This window comes from Lutra lutra, chromosome 7 (assembly GCF_902655055.1).
Source record: "Lutra lutra chromosome 7, mLutLut1.2, whole genome shotgun sequence".
Lineage (NCBI taxonomy): Eukaryota > Metazoa > Chordata > Mammalia > Carnivora > Mustelidae > Lutra > Lutra lutra.
This window is the reverse complement of record NC_062284.1, coordinates 6,569,947-6,578,240: the sequence shown is the minus strand read 5'-3', so window position 1 is coordinate 6,578,240 and position 8,294 is coordinate 6,569,947. Positions and strand designations below refer to the sequence as shown.

Sequence of the window (8,294 nt, the reverse complement as noted above, 5' to 3'; positions counted from 1 at the left end):
CTGGAGCCCTCAGGGAGGGCTTCCTGAAGTGTGTAGGCGTTGAACCCGCACTCCGGACTCCCAGAATTAAGCTAGAGAAGACAGAGCAGGACATCCCAAGCCAGGGGCCTGTGAGGGAGAATCTGTGGGAAGAGAAGAAGTAGGCTGTGTCTGTGGAGTGGGGAAGAGAGCCCCCTGGGAGAGGGGAGGGTGCAGGCTGGGCTGGCCCGGGGAATGGAGCACAACAAGGAGAGGAGACAGAAGAGTTCAGATTCTGGGTGGTGAATGGAAAGCCCGGCAAGCCTGGGCTGTCGGGGAAGAAGGTGTGCTGTGCGCGGTCTGGAAATGGTGAGCCGTCTGCTGGGAGGCATAGCATTCGGCCCGGAGCTGCTGAACCCTCGGGAGCCCAGGGATGAGTGCCAGGATCCTGGCAGGGAAGGCGCTGGCTCTGGCAAGAGGATCTTCTAACCCTAAGTCTTAGCTGATTTGCTGTTTCTTTCCCGGGGTCCAGATTCCAACCATTCCTCCCCCAATACTTTAACTCCAATTCAGTGACCCCGCGAGGAATCAGGTTGCCTTTTGTCAGATCCAACGCTCTGTTGGGCCACACTGCAGTGGCCAACAGGCTTGTGAGAGCTGATGGGCTGATGGCCTTTCAATTTCAAGTTCAGTGACATAACGGGAGTTTGGTATCAGCTGTGGTGAGAGCATTTATACCACAGAGACTGGAAACGCTGTAAGTTGGCTTTTCTGTTCCTGGAGATCCAATTGTTAAACATTAAACCCTGACTCTCTGGAAACCGCCAACAGGAGTAAGGACACTCCCCGTGCTAGGCCTGGGCTCAAAATGTGTCCCTGCATTCTAACATCACTTGTGATATGTTTCAAACCTAACCCGTGTTACAGTAATTTTGAATCCCCAATAGGCAGGGAAACCCATCAGGCAGGGCTGGATATTTTCCCCAACTTCTTCTTACGAGAAAATTCAAAGGTATGGAAAAGTTGAAGGAACATACAAGGACCATGTATACAATTTCCAAATATGTATTCAGATTTTCCTCCATTGTCCCAAGAATGTCTTTTTCTGTCTGTCTTCTCTCCCAAACAAGGATCGCATTAAAGCTCCCCATTGCCTTGAGTTGTTTTGCTCTTTACACTGTTTTCCTTCTTCTTTAGTCTCTTTTAATCTAGAGCAAGGGTCTGGATGTTTCTGGAAAGGGCCAGATAGTAAATATTTCACATTTTGCAAACCAAGAAGAAAAATCAAGGTCGGTACTTAGATTAACAACCATTGAAAAACACAAAAGACTTTCCTAGCTCACAGCTGTACAAAACAAACAAACAAACAAACAAAACCCAAAAAAGCAATGAGCTAGATTCATCCTATGATCTATAGGTTGCCAACCTCTGAGTTAGAGCTCTCCGCCCTCCTCCCCCGGCCCACCCCGCTCCCGTCCCCGTGACCACGCATGTGTGATCTTTGCATTTGCCCAGGGCCCTGGGTGCTCACGAGGACCCAGAGCTTGGTTTGATGTCCTGCTGCTGCTTTCCTGAAGTTCTTCATTTCTCCTGAAATTTTATCTTTAACTTATAAGTGAAGTCTGATGAGCAGACGGCAGATTACGTGCATGAGCGGAGGAGAAACGCACAGTATGTGTGTGGGCTGCCATTCTGGGCCACCTATCCGTGGATCTTGTCCCCAGAGCCCCGTGAGCACACAGTTCCGGTGGACCCATGATGGATGTTACATCTACAACAGAGTAAGTGGGGCCCCTTTGTTCAAACAGAGGCGTTCTGTTCAAACCAGAACTGGCTCCAAATGCACAAAGAAGGCAAGAGAGGGTCTAAGAAACACACGTGACCGATGGACTCTGTCACACCCTTCCCTACTACCTTACATCCCTTACAGTGTCCCTGTAACTTACACACCGCAGAAGAAGACATTCAAGGAAAGGGGAAGACAGAGCCGTCTTTTCCTTCCAGGACTCCTTCCTTCCTTCCTCCCTCTCTCCCTTTCCTTTCCTTCTTTCAAAGATTATTTATTTATTTCAGAGAGAGAGAGAGAGAGAGAGAGCGACTGCAAGCATGAGCAGGGGGAGAGGCAGAGGGAGGAGGAGACTTCCCGCTGAGCCAGGAGCCCAACACCAGACTTGATCCCAGGACCCTGGATCATGACCTGAGTGAGCCACCCAGGCATCCCTAACTCCTTATTTATAAATACGTGGATGGTAGAGAGGGTTGGCAGAGTGTATCAAGAAATGACACAAACACAGTTGTTAGTTTTGTGCAACGTTTCCACTGTTGTGGTAAGAATCAAATACCCATGCATGTACAAAGTACAAAACATGAAATGTGTCATTTTGGTATTTCCACATCTGAGTTCAATGTTTTTACCTTTGTGTTTAAAAGTGGCATTGCGCAATATTGAGTTTACATATTTACATACCAGTAACGTAAAATTCTACTTTCTCTTTTCTTAAGATAGCACTAAATAAGCCTAAAAAAATCATGACCAATCGAGAGAGAGAGAGAAACTGTGAAAGAAAGGAGTATCTTTAACAGCCCTGTTTTCTTGCCTTTTGAACATGAGACCCCCCACATTTGCCCTTTGTGTCGGGCCCCCCAAATTACATAGACAGACCAACGATGCCGGCTTTTTGAAGAGACTCTGTAGTAGGTCCCATATTATCTAATTGCATCCAAATGGAGTTGTTTCATTTGTTCCTCAAGCTTCATATTTCTTTTCTTTAAACTTTTTAATTTTTGACTTTGTAAAAGATTTGTATTTACCCATCTGAGAGAGACAGAGTGAGAGGGAGAGCGCAACTGGGAGGGAGCGAGCTGCAGAGGGAGAGGGAGAAGCAGACTCCCTGCCGAGCGGGGTGCCCGATGCGGGGCTCGATCCCAGGACCCTGAGATCACGACCTGAACCGAAGGTAGACCTCTGGGCACATTTTTCTCCTTGAAGTCAGTAATCGTGCGGAGTGCTACTTTGGCACTGGGCAGTGCCACCGTGACCTCTGACCTAATGATTTTGGCATCTGTCGATCATCTTTGCCTTAATTAATTATTACACTGGAGTTTATAAAACATATTCCTAATTCCATCACTCTTTTTATGTGTGCAAATAGACCTTCATCATTTTAAAAAGAGAGAGTTTTCCTTACCCCTTACCTCTGTATTTAATTTTGGCGGGACATCCTGAAGGACTCTTAGTATTAATTAATTACCATCATTGTTCTCTGTGATTTGGCTCAAACTGGGCCACATCTGTTCCGAGGATGCTCTTTCCATTTGGCTGCTGTGTTCTGTTGACATGACTTACAGTGATCTTTGAGCATCTCCCTGCTTTCTGACACAGAATGTTCCAGGCTCCACTTGTAGTTTTGCTGCATAGTGTTTAGAATCCAAGACCTGGGCATGACATGAACTCACTGTCACTGGAATATCACTGCTTTATTTGCTTTTCCTTCTTTTTCTTTTTTTTTAAGTGAACCCTCTCCCCAACATGGGGCTCGAACTCATGACCCCAAGATCAAGAGTCACATGCTTGGGGCACCCGGATGACTCAGTTGGTTAAGCATCCAACTGTGGATCTCAGCTCGGGTCTTGATCTCAATGCCGTGAATTCAAGCCCTACTTTGGGCTCTAAAAAGAATCATATGCTCCCACTGAGCCAGCTAGGTACCGTGCCCTTTTATGTGCTTTTCAGAGAACAGAGATAGAAAATAAACTTTTCAAAACCATGTACCTGTATTATAATTTTTAATGCTAATTTAATCCTGCATGTCTTATTTTCTAAATTTCTTTTATTTTTTATTTGTGTCTCTATTCTCTTATACTGAAGATCTTGGTTCCTAGTAAAATTAATATATTTTCTTATTTGCTTTATTCTACAAAAATAAAATAGTTTCAAAATTACGATACTAATATTACTTCTAACAATAAAATGACTAAGTGCAATCTAAATTTTCTTTTAAAATGTCTTTTTCTCCTTAGCATAAATTCCACTGTAGTCAGAATATTGTACTTAGAAGTTGTTTGAAGTAGTAATTCCCTCCTGAAAATTAATATTATCAGTTTAACATGGAGTTAGGTTCATCTGCTTCTCTTTGTATCTGGTTTTAGGGTTTGCTTTTTTCCCTTCTATTTAATTTTACTTTCAAATTTGTAAGACATTTACTAAGTTCAAAAGTTAAGATGATAAGAAAGGACTTACTCCTAAAAGTCTACCTATGGTCATTATCTTCCCCAGCTCATGCCACAGCCATGTCAATACCTAGTTAACTATCTCCATTTCTTTCTTACACAAAAGGTAACACTATGTACTACTCGTGATGGGACCCACCAGTTCATTCAACGGGTCCCCAACTGGTGGGCATTTGGGTTCTTCCCATCTTTTGCTTTCATAAATAATGCCACAGTGAATAACTATGTTCTCCTTTGCGGAGTTGTACCTTCAGGGCAGGTCCCTGGAGTGAGATGGGGGCCGGGGGGGTTGTCAAAGGGTACTCGCCTACCCCCTGGCTTGGATGTCGAGTTCCCTACCATTTTGCGCTCCCACAGCATAATCTCAGAGTGAACCATTACACTTTGGGATTTTGCCAATTTAATAAGTGAGGAATGATGGTTTGATGAAGTGTTAATATGCATTTCTCTAAGGGTGAGACTGAATGCAGTTTTCTATGTTCGAGCTGTTTGCCTTTCTTTTTTCTGTGAACTGTCTGCACATGTCGCTCACCCATTTTTCTAGTATGTTTCTGGTCCTTTCTTAGTTCGAAGAGCAATTTATATGTCAATGGTCTATCTGGATTTAGACTGTGAATATCCACTCCTCCTCCCACCGAAATGGGTCATTTGTCTTCTGACTTTGTTTATGCTGTGTTCAGATGGGTTTTGGAGGACCTCAGGCCACTTTTGTCCCTGCCCAGGCCAAGAAAGCTGCCCAGAATCAGATGTGTCAACATCCAAGAGCTGGTGAGACGGGGCCGTGGAGACCAGCGTGAGCCTGGTGAGGGCCACAGCAACTCCTCCCCTCCCAGAGCTCAGGGGAGTCAGCTAGCAGGGGGGAAGCCGCCCTCAGGGAGAGGCCAGGGGTCAGATCCCACCACAGGCTGGGTTTGTTCAGAGAATGTGAAATTCCTCCTGGGCTCGGCAGGACGTGGTGTTTGGCCTCCAGTGAGCAAAGCATTCCATACCCCACCCAGAACGAGGCATGAAGGCAGCCAGTCATGAGAGGGGAGGGGCAGGACCCTGAGTCAGTCCTTCTGACTGGGACCCTTGCTGACTCACGCATGCTGTGGGCCCTTCCCATACCTGGAAGGAGAGAAAAACACCAGAGATCCCGATTCTAGAGCTGGGGGGATGTTAGTGTTCCCAGCTGCCTTCCTTTGGGAATGTGAAACATGAGGCCTAAGATTATACGTGATAATAGTGAGTGTTAATATCTCTTGGCACTCACACGGTTCAGTTTGAGCGAGATGATTTCCCCTTCTGTGGGCCCAGACTGGTTGAGTGTTGGCAGCTCCTTATGGCCAGATTTGAAATGTACCAGGGATGTCGTGAATGTTTTCTGCGCGTTGCCTCATTTGATTCTTGGGGCTCTAAAAGACAGGTTCTCACCTGAAGAATCGAGGCCCAGAAAGCCAAGACCCACCCTTAGCACCTGCCTCTTCTGTCTTCCTGTCTGCCTCCAAGATTCCTCCCAGAGCAGCACTCACTCTCTGCCAAGGGCAGCCTTCAGCCGGCAGGGACAGGAGCTGGTGGACTGACGCACAAGTCGGAGGCATGTCCCCCATGATTTCCCAGGTGGCCCCCAGTGACACGGAGCTTCAGTTGCATATTCTGTCACCTGCCCAGTAATGTACTCTGTATGGGCTTTCCCCTTTTCCCTGTCTCACTTTGCCCACTCCCTCGCTAGGATGACCAATCAAAGAAACCACCTGCTCCCAAGGATGTGTCTCATGGTTCGTGGGGGACACTTGGTTTCCAGTTCCGACTGCGCTCGTTAGTTACATGGCACTCACTCCGGGTCTCAGTTTACCCGCAGGAAAGTGGGGCTACCATCTCTGCACAGCACATGGTGGGGAAATGCTGGTCAGAGACCACGAGTTCGCTGAGGCCATGCCTGGGAGCCAGTCCTGCCCAGCAAAGGGGTCGACATGAAGGCTGTGTCGCGTCACCATCAGTGATGCTGGGGTGAAGACAGCAGGCTGATTCTACGGAACCCAGGGAGTCAGTAAATTCCAGAACAGCAGCAAAAATGAAACTAATGGGCCTCTCCCTTTACCACCTCTGTCCTTTCTCTAGGCCTGAATGCGCCAGTCCCCCTGGCTCCTGAGCAAGCTTCTGATCTGGCCACTCATTTTCTGCATTTTCTAACAGGCCCATGATGGCTAGGAGCCAGGCTAGGAGCATTTTAATCCCATCAGCCTGCTCCTGAGAGCTGTCCTTGACTTCGGGCGAGAGAAAGGAGGATTGGCATTCAGGGAGCAGCTACTCCGCTAACTGCTTTCCATAAATGATCCTTTCGAGCCCTCTTAGCTCAGGAGTTCCACTTTAGGGACAAGGGAACCAATGCCCAGAGGCTGGTGTCTCAGTTCTCTCTTCAAAATGTGGGAGAGCCAGACTGCGAACCCAGGGTGGTCTGCCTCCCCAAGCCTGTGTTCCTCCAGCATTCTAGACATGCCCCGTCGGGAGGCCACATGTGGCATCCAGGGTCCCTGTCGTGGCTCACAAATCTTTAAGAACTGTCTTCAGTGCCAAAAAAAAAAAAAAAAAAAAAAAGACTAGTCTCATTGAAATTTGGTTTTGCATTATTGCTTACCCACAGGCCCTCTTCCTTTACCCCTGGAAGCAGTGCAGTGTGGAAGTCAAACAGGTAGACTCAGGTATTAGACCAAGTGGGTTTGAATCTACTTTCCCGCTATGGGATCTCAGAAAAGTTACTTAAAAGTCTTGGTGCCTCAGTTTCCTCTTATGTAAACTGAGGATGAGGGAATCCTATTGTATCTCCCTGGAAGGGGCTATGAGGACAAAACAAGGTAATGGATGCATGTAAAGTGCTTTGCACCTTGTGTAGTGCATAAAGGGTGTTCAGTGAACGCTGGCAATTACCATCCTTCCCAGGGAAGCCCTGGAGGGCTGTCTGTCCCTTCCCTGTGTGGTTAGGGCTCCTTCCTCTCTGCTCCCCCAGGCTGCCTGTCATTGTCATTTAATCCCTGGGCATTGGCATTATACCAATGCCTCCTTATACCAGGAGTAGGTAATGCTCTCTGAGGGCTGTGGTCATTCCCAGACCAGGCAGGCTGGGGGTGGGGGCTCTTAGCAGGATGACCAGCCAACCTGCTAATCACCCCTTGCAAACCTTGAACCATGAACACTTTCAGGATATTCTCCTCCCCGAGCAATAAGAACAATGCCCAGCTGAGAACAGGCAATGGATGAATGAGTTCCAAGTGACTAGTAGTTATTTTTAATTTTAAAACATCAACCATCTCCATGGAGAAAAGTCAAGATCGTTTGGAGAAGGGGCTGGGAGTAGTTCCTCAAATAGCGCCAACCTCACTGGACGTGTGAGTAACGCGAACTCCCTGGGGAGCGAGCTCATTTGCGTGGATAAATTCTGATCTGTGGTTTCGCAAATCAGTGCTTCTTTGTGTCCCTCACAGTGCTGTGCACACAGTAGGAGCTCAATAAATAGGTGTTTATTTATTGAATACTCCCGAGCCCCTGAATTTGCAAACAGAAACCAGAATCGGAGTCTCCTCCCTTCCAGGCCAGGCCTTGGTCCATCTGGAAAGACAGATGACCATTCACCAGCCGGCTCCCTCTGGGAATACTGTCCTGGCTCCAAGCAGGGCTGCTGAAAGGGGGCCATTCTCTCATCTCAGAAGGGCCTCAGACACTTCACAGTGAGGATTTTTTTTTTCAACTGCCTCACTTGACCTTTGAGCCTAACGGACAGTGGGCAAAGCCCGGGGAAAGGCCTGTCACAAATAACCTTCCACCAGCGCACGGCTCAGTCTGCCCTCTTGGACTTCCCATTCGGCACGCTCTGGGCTTTCGGGGACCTTGGAAAGCACAGAAGACCACAACATTCCCCTCCTTCCCTGCAGACCAAAAGTTAGAGGCTCCTTCCTGTGGCCTCAAAACCTGGACCACCATGTTCTCGTTTTCCCTGTCCCCCTCCGCCACGGCAGAGGACCACAGGGCTCATTTATCTTAAATTGTAATGGAAGTACTGACCAACCAGCGTGAGGATTCAAGACAGCCCACGCAACTATAGCACACCTCCCCTTGTTGACTGGCATGCT

At 47.7% G+C, this 8,294-nt stretch overlaps 1 long non-coding RNA gene across 1 annotated transcript; it reads right to left on the bottom strand.

Annotated features, from left to right (window-relative positions):
• Positions 1 to 1,032: 1,032 nt before the first annotated feature.
• On the bottom strand, positions 1,033 to 6,274 carry LOC125105146 (uncharacterized). The gene is made up of 3 exons (XR_007128817.1): positions 6,006 to 6,274; positions 5,441 to 5,582; positions 1,033 to 1,189 (listed from the first exon to the last, which is right to left on the bottom strand). It is a non-coding gene; the product is annotated as an uncharacterized LOC125105146 (long non-coding RNA).
• Positions 6,275 to 8,294: the final 2,020 nt, after the last annotated feature.